The sequence below is a fragment of the Stegodyphus dumicola genome, chromosome X1 (assembly GCF_044657685.1).
Source record: "Stegodyphus dumicola isolate Sdum_Otavi_A_Nest chromosome X1, ASM4465768v1".
Taxonomy (NCBI): Eukaryota; Metazoa; Arthropoda; class Arachnida; order Araneae; family Eresidae; genus Stegodyphus; species Stegodyphus dumicola.
In genome coordinates this window covers 156,855,057-156,867,840 of record NC_140780.1, presented here as the reverse complement: position 1 = coordinate 156,867,840, position 12,784 = coordinate 156,855,057, and the positions used below count along the sequence as shown (strand labels likewise).

Here is a 12,784-nt window from a genome sequence, read left to right as displayed (position 1 = left end):
TTGTGGAGGAGTTTCTAAGAGAAACCAGTTCGTAATCATGCTACACATGGGATTACAAATCAAATATGCAGCCAATCCGTTAGCTTGGAATCGCCCCTTGGTCGAACTTCCAGCATTCAGTGGTCTCATCTACTCGTCTGCTAGTGTTGCCGACTTTATAGGGAAAGCTCATATTTACGATGCACATTCAGATAATCGTATATCAACACAATAAATCCAAAACGAAATTATGAACCTAGAGACATAACTAAAGATGGATTACCCTATTCTTAAATGTTCTGCTTGACGTTACGTAGCGTACAATAAATATCTCAAATACGCGCCCAGTGTGCTAGTAATTTTACAAATGTCTATAGTTTTGTGTTACACCACAAAAGCATGCAGAAAGGAGGGAGCAAATATATACTCCCCCTTTTAAAGAGCGACTGGGGTTAGAAAGACCCAGTCGCCAAATCCTGGGGGTGAAGAACATTATCCACCAGCTTTTAGTTCGGGCCCCATTGTAGAGTCATGTAGAATTTTTTTTAATCAGAAAATTGAAGAAATGTGCAATGCCTTCGCCGGGACTCGAACCTGGATCTCTCGAATACGCGCCGAGTGTGCTAACCGTTACACCACGAAGGCATGCTGGAAGGAGAGAGAAAATACCTCATAAACTTACTTTTCATAGGAATTTGCGGCTACAGTTATTTAAATAAGAAAAGCAGTGTTCTGCTCTTACTTACAACACAGTAAGTTCTCCACGAAGTAACTTCTTTTCTTAAGTAGATATGCCTTAATCTGTCAAAGCATTTAACTTTTTTCGATTTAGAGCCCCTCTTTTCAATATTTTTCCACTCAGCGGCCCCTTCGAATTTGTATAGCTCTTTCTTTCCAACAATGATAAACTTTGAAAGTGAAAAAGTGGTATGTGGGTACTGACTGAAACTACTTAAAAATTTCTTAGCACTTATTGCATTTCATTAAATTATTTATTAAAGTTCATCACGCAATACGAAAACGGAATGGTAACAATTAAAGACTTCTCGAAGCATTTATAGTAATAAAAATGCACAAAACAAGCACAGGTTCTACCTATGGCACGCGCAAAAGTATTAACTGAAAGAACACTTTTGCTTGAAAGTGCAAGTTCGAATTTGCAGTCATGTTTTTAGAATAGTAGACTAATAATTTATAATAATTTTCCTTGGAAATTTACATTCAACTTAAACCAATATCTGAAAATTAGTCTGATATAATTAACTTTGAATTTTGTAAAGAGGCGGGACTAACACTTTCATAATGAAGTGAATAATTAAACATTTGCTTCAAATGTATTCAGGCAGTCTAATTTTTCAAATGTTCACTCGCTTTTCAATGCCTTTTTACCGCCTTTCAGAAGAAGAATATTCGAGTAAATGTCTTCAGCGCCTTCCTTCTTCTGTGAGAGATTAAGCCCTCCTTGGAAAATTATGAATTATCAAGACTTAGTTAGAAGTGGCAGAGCCCTTCAGAAGGCTGTTAGGAAAGATAAATAAAAAATATATTGTAAAGAATTAAATTTAAATAAAATGTAAAGAAATAAAAATATTTCCATTACATTAAATGAATGCCAAATAGTAAAATAATATCGGAGCTCATCTTATTTTGACCTTTAACTTACCACCTTATGACTTTAATTAGGCCTATTAGCAACCAAACGGTAAGATCAGTAAGCAGTGATATTAGTTTAACTCGAGTTTGAATTGCAGCAAACGGTTGGCTACATAAGAGTTCTAATGGTTTTTCTCATCTGTAACATAAATACGGGTCAGTTTCCATTAAAAAGTCTCTCACGAAGGTATCACTCCCCTTAGGCAGACAGACCTCGTGTGCTTTGCCATAATTCAAATAACCTCACAGAAAATCGACTTGAATTATGATTTCACTTAAAAACTAGAAAGTTCCTAAGTAAGGAGGGCCTTCGATTAACTACTAATTTAAGCCTTGGAGTAAGCAAATGAAAATCTGAGCTAACTTAACACATACTTTGGCTCGGAAACATGATTAACTCATACTTTGGTTCGAGATTGCCAAAGATTTGAGGCTATGTGAGTTCATGATCTAGAGGTCCAGTATACAGAGAAAATCAGAAGAATGTATGTTTTTTGTATATCATTGTTATAGACAAAATTAATTAATAAAGGTATTCAGGGTGTTCGAGCTGAGGGATAAATATTTGTTCATTTTTCGATTTGGCTGGGAATTAGGCACAATTATTCATATTCTACACATGATGTATATTCTACGCATTATATATATTTTGTTAGATAAATAAACTAGAAAAATAAAACATTTAATTCTGAAACAATACACGTGGAATTCTACCTGTTTCTTTGAATGTAAAGAGTATATTAATAAAATGAAATTATACTGAACTACTTTCATTACTTTCTCATTGGATTCCCAATTAGGGTTATGATATCATAAAATTTTAAACATTAAGTTATAACTAATATAGTAACTTTATCGCATACGGAATCCTAAGATTATTTTCACAAATTTTAAGGGAATTTTATAAGGTTTTAGGAATATCAAATTTTTCCCCGATTGTCAAATATATATGCAGATTACGATCTTTTCATTTTCTTTTGTAATTTTTAGATTATTTTCACATTTAAATATTTTTAAGCTATTTTCCGTTAACATTCTTGCAAAAATATAGTGCAGAATAACCTAGTGTGCAAATATAGTTCAATCTCGATCAAAAGCAACGTGTTGAATCTTTTTCCAGGTTATGTTAAGTTATATGAATAAGGCAAAGCACGCTAGGGCTATTTGCCTATGCGTTCATAGAGGATTTAAGGAAACCTGGATCGTATTCACGTTGCACATCGAGGAAACTACGAAAACCAACCATACAACTAACCCTCTCGCCTGGGATCGAACTCTCAATATTAAGCACTATAACCACACGGTCACTGATGGGGTGAATGCATTTTCAGAATTTGGTTTCAGAATTTCAGCTAAAGACTATAAAGTACAATATTTTTATTTAGCTGCATGCTAATTATCTGTGTTATTGCTTCATTTCTGATATATTATCTCTTAGGTACTCCGCGATTAGCCCTCCAGTTTTAAAATATGTTGTCATAAATTATAATGTATTAAATATAATAAAAAGCTCTTCAGAATTATCTCAAAATATTTATATTTCTTTTAAAATTAAGTTCTTTATATCAATAACTACATTTTATTGACATTTATCTGTCAGAACTGCCACTCCTTTGGAACCTGTAGCCACATCCTCCTTGTCTTCGCTTAAATCAAAGAATTCTTAAACAGTATCTCAGAGAAGTTTCCATATCTGGTGCTGCATCAACATTTATAACTTAATCTTGAAAGTTTCTTAAGTAAGGAAACAATAACGTGAACAACTGAAAAGACATCACAAAGAGAATATAGCACATTATGCTTATCACCAGGTCAAAATGATTGTTTATCATTCTGCCTACTCAAATACGCTAGACCTTATGAATGAATGCCCTATTAATTACTTCGTCCATATCTCTACTGTTTAAAGTAACACGCACTATTCTAAGATACAGAACTTAAACGTGGTTTATTTATTTATTTTTTTCATAACCAGAAGGCAAACTCTTGGAGTGTCTATATGTTTTTCATAAGAAATGTATGTTAACTGTGCTTCCAAGTTTTTTTTTTTTTTTTCCTTGACACAAGACCGTTAGGAAACATTTGAATTTACAAAGTTAGTGCTAAACATTAAATAAATATGTAAATGTGTAAAAAAAACTTTTACATGTTCACTTGCTGACATGCTTTATCAAATAAATTTGATTAAGCATGAATCAAATAAATTTGAATAATAATAATTTAAGGTAAATTATTAAATGAATTTGAGCTCATAGATAAACTGACATTTTAGTTATCAATTAATTTGTAAAATTTTAACTAATTTAACGTTAATTGGAAGGCTCGATCTTAATTTGAACTGTGAAGCGACTGTTCGCTAAGTTCAACTGCATCAATGACAAGACGTAGGAAGCGTGAAAAGACCCTTTTATTCAACTCAAGTGGCACTCCAGATACAGACACCCAGATACAGATATACAGATGGCACTCCTGGTGCTTACAAGGCCTCAGCAAAACTTTTGGCGGCAACTCAAAATAGAAAACGTAAACTAAAATTAATCCTGAGTTAAATAATCAGCCGACTAAAGTGCATAATCGCCCACGTATTTGGCGCGTTGTGTTTGGCGCTTTTTACGAGATTGATAAATGCGCCAAATGGTATCCAAGTCGATTTGGAAGGCGAATTTCAGAGCATTTTCGCGCATGTCCAGTATGTATTTTGAATTGGGAATTTCTTTTGAGCGCGAAATTCGGAGCATTTTCGCGTGTGCTCAGTATGTATTTTAAAATTTAGAATTTCTGATTGGTATAGACGATAATAGATGGTAGAGGTGCAGTTATTTTAAACAATAATTCGAGAACATTTTGAGAATTTGTTACTTTTCGTTCTTCGGCTGAGCGGAGTGGATTACCCCTTTTCAGGTAAGTGAAAGTATTTTTATGTTTAAGTGTTTGAGACGATATTTAGTTTTTAAAAGTATGTTTTTGTAGGGACGACTGGATTTTCATATTTTAAAATTTTATGAAAATGAAAGTATTCATTTTTCAGGGTTTTGTAAGGATTTTATGTTCTTTAAATTTACTATTTTTTTAAACGATTTAAGTTTTTAAAGTTATTAGTTTTTTTTTTTAAATTTTTTTTAAGGATTTTCAGTTTTAAAAATTTCCCATTTATTTGGCGATTTTTACAAGAGTAAGAACAACTGGATTTTTGTCAATTTTCTTTGACTTTTTAAGTGAAAATAGGTCGATGTGTACATGGATAAAGTCAAGAGAGTGCGCAATGCCACTTTTGTGCAATTCTGGGATTTTTAAGTGAAAATATGTCGATGTGTACATGGATAAAGTCAAGACAGTGCGCAATGCCATTTTTGTGCAATTATGGGATATTTTTTAAGTGAAAATAGGTCGATGTGTACATGGACAAAGTCAAGACAATGCGCAATTCTGGGATTTTTTTTAAGTGAAAATAGGTCGATGTGTACATGGATACCGAGTTTGTGCAATTCTTAAAAACGCGTCAAGCAGTAGGTTATTCTGCACTTTCCCCAATTTTTTTATAGGTGAATGTATTTTAATTCTTCAGTGTTTTGTAACGATTTTAAGTTTTTGAAGCTTACTATGTTTTCTTAACCATGTTTGTTTTTTAAAATTATTAAGCTGTTTTTAAAGGATTTTCAGTTTTCAAAACTTTGCTTCAACTTTTCTTTTGTATTTATTTTAACTGTTCGCCATTGTAAATGTCGCGCCTTGCGTAGTGTCTTCTGGAGAGGTTGCAAATCCAGGAGACAAGACGCGAGAGCGCGCAAAGCATAGAGCGATTCTGCACTTTCCCCAATCAGCGAAGCTGCATAAAGATATTTAAACTCGTAGTTGGCTCTTGGCCCTACCACCGACGTCCACTAACCGTCCATAATGGCCGTCAAATAGAAAGCTTAAGCATCAGAGAAACAATGTGGCCGAAATACAGAACACACTCTGTCTGGAGAAACTCAGACACCAGCTTAAAGAGCAGCTTTCTACCCTATTTTACGTAATGAGCGAAACTGAAATCTCATTCTGGAAAGAAAGCGTGGGTTGAAAATAAGAGCTCTAAGAAAGGTTGCTTCCAAAATTAACTCTTAATAAAATTAAATGAAACTCTACAAACTAAACACAATATTCCATAAAGCCTTAATGTTTAATTTTCTGTTTGGGATTATAATGTGTCCACAACTAGTACGAGTTAACCCATATTTTACCACTGTCCTAAATACAGGACAGTACGTATTTGATGCGTGTACAAAAAAAGTAATAATGTTTAAATTATTTCTTTCACACTGTATTATTGCTAGAAAGCTACTTGTTATATTAGCTAGTTTCTTTTAAATTTTTACTTTTACAAATCCGTTTTCTTAAAAACATACAAAATGGACTAATTCTGATTTTTTGCACTTTATTTTTTGAAAGCATAAAAAAGGGGAAAATAAAAAGTGTGGATTTATTTTAAATAAAATAGGTCTCCATTAATGTGAATAACAAAATATCCGAAAGAAAAATATATTATCGATCCTTATTTTGCTTTCTTTTTTAGAGCGTCCTATATATAGGACAATGGTAAAATACACTATTATATTACGTTAAAACATAACTCCGCTTTGGAGTAAAATGGTTACGTCCGTTTCATCCCCTCGCTCTAAAATGTAGCGATCAACTGTTTTTTGTCCTACGTACCCTTTTGTAAAGAGTTATATTTAGCACTTGAAAGCCGTTTCACACATTATATTTATATGAAAGAAATTTACATTTGTGAATAGTTATTTTGTAAGGTATGTTTATTTTACGCATCCAAAATGAGTCGAAAATGTCAAACAGCTGAAGAAGCTTTGGAATATTTTATCACATTAGACGATGAAGATACTGAGCCGGAAATGGTAATAATACCTCCTGATCCAGATGCAGTCAGTGACAATGAAGAAATAGACAATGACTGCACTAAGACTAGACACAGCCAAGCTATTTGTGTCGAAAACGCAGGAGGAACTGCGGAAATTTTAGTAGGAAATGAAGAGGATGAAATATATGTGCCAAACCTTGATTAAAAAGATTGCGTTCCTAAATATTCACAGGCTTCAGAAATATTTTCTCAAGATTCTAGTCAGTCTCCAACTAATTTTGTTTCTGGAAAATCTCCTACAGAACTCTTTGAGTATATCGCTGAAAAAAATTATAGACAAAGCTGTTATTGAGAGTAACAGATACTCTGGGCAGAAAAATAATCACAATTTTTAACTGAGAAAACATATAAACTCAAGCAATGCTTTGGTATACATTTTTATAGTGGCTACCACTTTTGTCACGTGAAAAATGTACTGGGAAAACGCGCCAGACACATGCTATACTATTTAGTCGAGCAGTGCCACGAAATATCTATTTTGTAATCAAGAGGTACATTAATTTCATTGACAATAGCAGCATTGATTCGGACCGCATTACAAAGTACGTCCACATTATGATTTACTGAATGATGCTTTGCAAAAATTGTATGTAATTGTACGGAAATGTATTTACCCCAGACAGCGATCATGTGCTTTTTCATACTCATAACAACTAAGCATATTTTGTAGTTAAATCTCTTCTGAGAATTATTATTCTTATTTGATAAATTATTAATTCTAGAAGGTCTTTTTGGCCAGTTCTTGAAAAATAAACCTGTGGAGTTTTAATTGGATATAAGACAATAATTTGTTATTATCATCATCTTACATAAAGAAATTATCTTCCGCTTACGTAACAGAAAAATTCTATAAGCTGCTGATTAATGCTCTGTGGATGAGTCATCTCAGCTAGATAAATATCCTCCTTATTTTCGCTTTAAGACACATTTTGTATTTATAGGAGACGTAGCACGTAGTACACCTCAGTTTGAAGTTCTTCAGTGTTATGAGATCATTGTCATTGATAGGTATTAACTAAATTATCAATGAAGCGTATAAGACAAGGTTTATATCTATTCTACTTCTTTCAGAAATTTGACTCTGAAAAAGAGGAGATGTAATTTGATTCTAACCTTAAATTCTTTCTCTTCAGTATTAATTTGAAAAAATTTTATCAGAGTGTAGAGTTATTAGGTTTTTAATGCTGGAGACGTGAAAAAATGAGCAATGCTCTCTCCGGGACGCGAACCTGGACCTTTCGAATACGCGCCATGTGTGCTGCCGTTACAGCACGAAAGTATGCTGGAAGGAGAGAGAAAAAACGTTATAAGGTTGTAAAAATAATGAGGAAAATTTTATGCTACAGTTTTTTGGATTTTATTTTAAGATTTCAGTCTTTTTACGTGCATATAAATATAATTTTAAAACCTTTCCTGGAAGTTTGTATTATACATTTTACTAGACATATTTTTAAAATTTATAACCTGGAACATTCCTAAAATAGGTACCGTTATACCTTTTACTAAACTTCTTCTGAAAGTACCAAGCAGTGTGATTTTGATTACAAAATCAGAGTCCTTAGAAAGGTAAGAGATTTATTTCAGATTAAACTCTTACAACATCCTAATTTTTGTTTTTATTCTAGTTTTTAATCTATAACTTAAAATTTTTATTGTTAATAAATAACTGTGAAAGCTATTAACTTTAGCCTCCAGCAAATTTAAAGTCAGATTTGTTGGTTCATGATTTAGAAACGAAAACAAAATATAACTTGAACTATGAACTTTCATACGGTTATTTATGTTTTCGCATGAAAAATAACTTGAAGGTTGGCAAATCTCACTACTCATATAGTAACTATATGCAATTTTAGCATAAAGATATGCAACACAAATTTCTAAATAAAATTATTTGAAATTTCGTCAAGTTTCACGGTTATTTATCACACTTCTACTAAATCATTCTTCAGTGTAATAAATTATAATTATATTTTATTCGATTTAAATCAAATATAAAAGAGAACGACATACTGCCTTCTGAAATACCAGTTGTATCCCAGGGAGAATGATGTAAACACCGGAGTACTTGGACAATGTGTCCAACCTCCGTTGAAACTGATTTAATTTTCGAACTACAAAATGGTCCGAAATAAATTTATAATATAAAAATGCTTGTCAATAAGCAGAACGAAAATTAATTTATGAAAGTACACAGGATGTAAGAAGGCGGGCCAAGCTGATGACGGCTGTAGATAAGAGTTCAATTACGATGAGATATCACAATCTAAAAGTTCTTGAGTAGAGTTTCACATGAGGCGTTCACAGAATCAAAATGCTGTACCACATGATACAAAAATACCATTTTTGCAGCCTTACATCTTCAAAACGCCCTTTTTAAAATATATATATACATTTAATTCTTAGAATACGATATTGCACCGTCTTAGTAAAATAATTGTGAGCTTCAGTTACAAAAAGACTCTCCAGCATTATCGCCGTTTTGAAAAGCAAGTCCAAGTTTACATTCTCTCTGCATGTCATTTAATATACTTTTCAAGCTTGTGGGTTTTTACTTGGTCTGGAGATGTTAATTAGTTCAAAATCCCTAATAGTCGGGAAGCGAATTATCATTGTATCTGAAGTAATTACAAAGTCGTGAGAATGTTTTAAACAACCATTTAATTTAAACAGAATTCAGAATATAAACGAACTCTCTTGTACTAACAAGATCAGTCGCAGCTCATGGTGATGCAACTAAAAGCACATTTAAATTCGAGTTTAAATGTCGAACAGTAGTCAAAGACTGCACAGTTAAAATACCACTCGAAGCTGGCTCAGTAGTTCTACCGAAGCGTCAAAATCAAAGGGTCGGCAGCGGTAAAACGCAAAGCCGAATAACAACAACTATCACAGCTGGCAGGAAACGAACACGTAGAGCAGAGACGAAGCTGTAACACATTCTCTGTCTTAAAATCCAAAAAATCTCAATTTAAATACTGGTTATCTCTTTGCATTCTGGTGAGGAATACAGAAAGGACAAGTTGTAGTAAACATCGAAATTATAAAAAATGGTTAATTTAAATAATAACCTAGTAAGTTAACTGCGAGTCCTTGTTACTTCCATTTCCCGTCTCCACTGCGGGCTGGGGTGGGGGGTAAAAATACTCAGAAGTCATACAATTCAGAATCCATAGTACAACTGATTCTCCAGAATGAAGAATTTAAAAGTATGTAGTAATATTAATCTTAATATAAGATGTCAAATAAAGCTTTATTATAATATACTGTCTAATACAATACAATATCAAATGTATTTCATAACATACATGCAGGTATCTCTTGGCAGTACCATTGTCAGTAATATCTAATTCAGGTAGCTCATGCGTTATACAGGATTTAAGGACATGAGCAGATGGTGCTTGGGCAGCTATTAAATTCTAGGAATAAACCTTTCCTTCGAGGTCTACTGCTCTAGACTCCTATGTGTGATGAAGTAAAGTATCTACATTTTTCTACCAGCATTCTTCTTATAGTAGGGACCATCCAAACTTGTACCCTAGAGAAAATATCCAAAGACAGACGTCATCAATGTCAAACGTGTAATCAGGTTTAAGGGCAAATGTGTTTTCTGAGACAGAATGACCTTGTTTATAAAAAGGCCAGAGGGAGTGAAAAGGAGATGTTTACATATCTCTCACTTTACTTTCCTTCGATGTACAGATAAGGAAATGATCGGAATAAAGGTTAATTTCATAATTTTGAAGCAGATTTTTTTCCCTCTCTGCTCTCTGTCGAAAAACTACTAAAGAAATTAGTATCTTTTACAGCAGAGTACGGCTCAAGTTTTCGGTGAAAGGCCCGCATAAGCTGCCTGCCTTTTTAAAACATTTAGTTTCTTAATTTTTAAGACTTATTAATGTAATATTTTATTGGGAATCCGTGAACTTTTCAAGAGGTAAATATTACATATACTACAATATCTGTTAAAATGATCCTTAGCTTCATCTGTTAGGACTTTTTCCCCCTCGAAATTTATGAAAGATCTTAATTCTGATTCTAATTTAATTTAATGTATTCGAAGTTTTATTTAACTATTTTCTTATACTATATTCTATCTTTGCACTTAATGAAAGAAAAATAAGAATTTGATCTGCAGACATATTTTGTCTTTATTAAAGGAAAAAAGTGTTTTCATTGTAAAATAATTTTTTGGAATATTTCGGATTATTTTTGGACTAAATACCGTAAAAAAAACCCTTTCAATTAAGCAAAAAACTAGAAAACAAAGAACTGATTGCTTGCTGTGTAAAGTCTTAGTGATCTTTTCGGAAGCATCCACAGTAGACCCTACGTACTAAAAAGACTGCATAGCGAATTCTCGGTATGTCTTTGAAGAACAGCTACTGCAAAAGAAGGTTTAAATAAGCTTCTATTTGAGCTAAACGTAAAAAAAAGGTTGCACTCACTCGGTGCTTACAATTACCAGCACTAGCGGTGAAGTTACTTGTACAGATAATAAAAATGTGAAATCACAATAATTTAAGATGGCTTAACTATTGGTTCCTTTTTTATCTAAACCTTTAAATCGGTTGCACACAAGAAAGCTGGGCTTAGATATAGTATATTGATATCAGTATAATCGGAAGAGGGTGGCTAACACCAACTATAGAGCTATTTCAAAAGCAGCAGCATAAACTCGGAACTAACTCCGCTACCGAACTCTTGAAACCGCAGCTTAATTACTGTTTCTGAACTCAACTTAGATTTGCATGCTACGTCATTAAAATTTACTTTTCGGCAGGAAACTGAAATCAGGAAGGAAAGGAAAGTCAAACTAAAAATAATTGGTTAGAATAAAATAAAGTCTTTACAGTCTTTTGAAAAAAGCAAACTATAATATAAATTTCTTAAGAAATAATACGAAAAAGATTTATTTCTCATTGAAAGCTAAAATAGTTTAATCCCTACATGAAATGAATTAATTTGCTATAAATCAGCTGTTGAATTTATCTTTATTTAATTAGTTTTGCCTAACTTCTATTTGTATATATTACCTAAAACTCAAAATCCGTTATGAACTTATAGGATATTTCTCCCGCCTTCTTAGCATGCCTTCGTGGTGTAGTGGTCAGCCAGCTCGAAGCGTATTTGAGGGGGCAGTGATTCGAGTCCCGGCGACAGCATGGCTTATTTTTCACATCTCCTTCTTCAAAATAATTTAATGACTCTACAGTGGCGCCCGAACTAAAAGGTGGTGAATGACGATTCTTCATCATCAGGCTTTGGCCGATTGGGTCTCTAATCCCTAGTCGCCCTTTAAAAGGTGGAGTGTATAAGGTATTTCTCTCGCATTCTTAGCATGCCTTCGTAATGTAGTGTTTAGCACGCTCGACGCGTATTCGAGAGGTCCGCGGTTCCATTCCAGGCGAGGGCACTGCTCATTTTTCATCTCTTCTGCTTTCAAAAATTATCTAATGTCTCTACAAACTTATTAACAAAAAATAAAATATTTCAATAAACATTCGCAATTTTCAATTTCTACTAATAATAACTAGATGTCATTAGATTCGTTAGTAAACTGACGATTAAATTTGCTAACATCTCTTCCTTGAAAGACGCAACTCGAAATGACGGTTTAGCTACCTGGAGTCTAAAATTTTAGAGAGAAATTTAAACTTCGGAGAATGCAAAACTGTCCTTGTTCAAAAATTTAATTTAGCAAATAAATATAGAGGTTAAAATTTCAGATATGTTTTTAAAAATTAGTTTTTTAAAATATGCACGAGTATGTTAGATGCGTATCAAGTAAATAAACGAATATGCACGATAAGATTTTGACTTGCAGATAGTACAAGTATATTAAAAATATAGTAAGTATTTATAATATACAACTAAGTATTTATACTAGTAATATTATAATAGTAACAAATAAGTAATGTGTAACGTACGTATTCACTATAAAATACGTATTAACTATAAAAGTATGTACAGTAAGTATTTACTTTCTGTTGCACTATATATTGCATTTAGTAATTTATATTACGTTTGTTACTTTTCGCTTTCATAATTTATAGATTAAATGTGTAAAAATAGTAACAGAAATTCACTATTTATTGCAAACATGTGTGATTTTTTCTTATTCTGAGTGAATACTGAAATTTTTCAATCAATACCTTGACTTTCAATACAAGATTTAATATTTCACTACATAGTTTACAAGGAGAAAAGTATTGTCAACACAAAATTATTCATGGCATG

The 12,784-nt window shown here is 32.7% G+C and overlaps 1 protein-coding gene across 4 annotated transcripts in view; it reads right to left on the bottom strand.

Moving 5' to 3' along the window:
* P5CS (Delta[1]-pyrroline-5-carboxylate synthase) overlaps positions 1-12,784 on the bottom strand; it is a 172,770-nt gene that overhangs the window by 54,897 nt on the left and 105,089 nt on the right. The gene's annotated exons all lie outside the window — the stretch shown is intronic.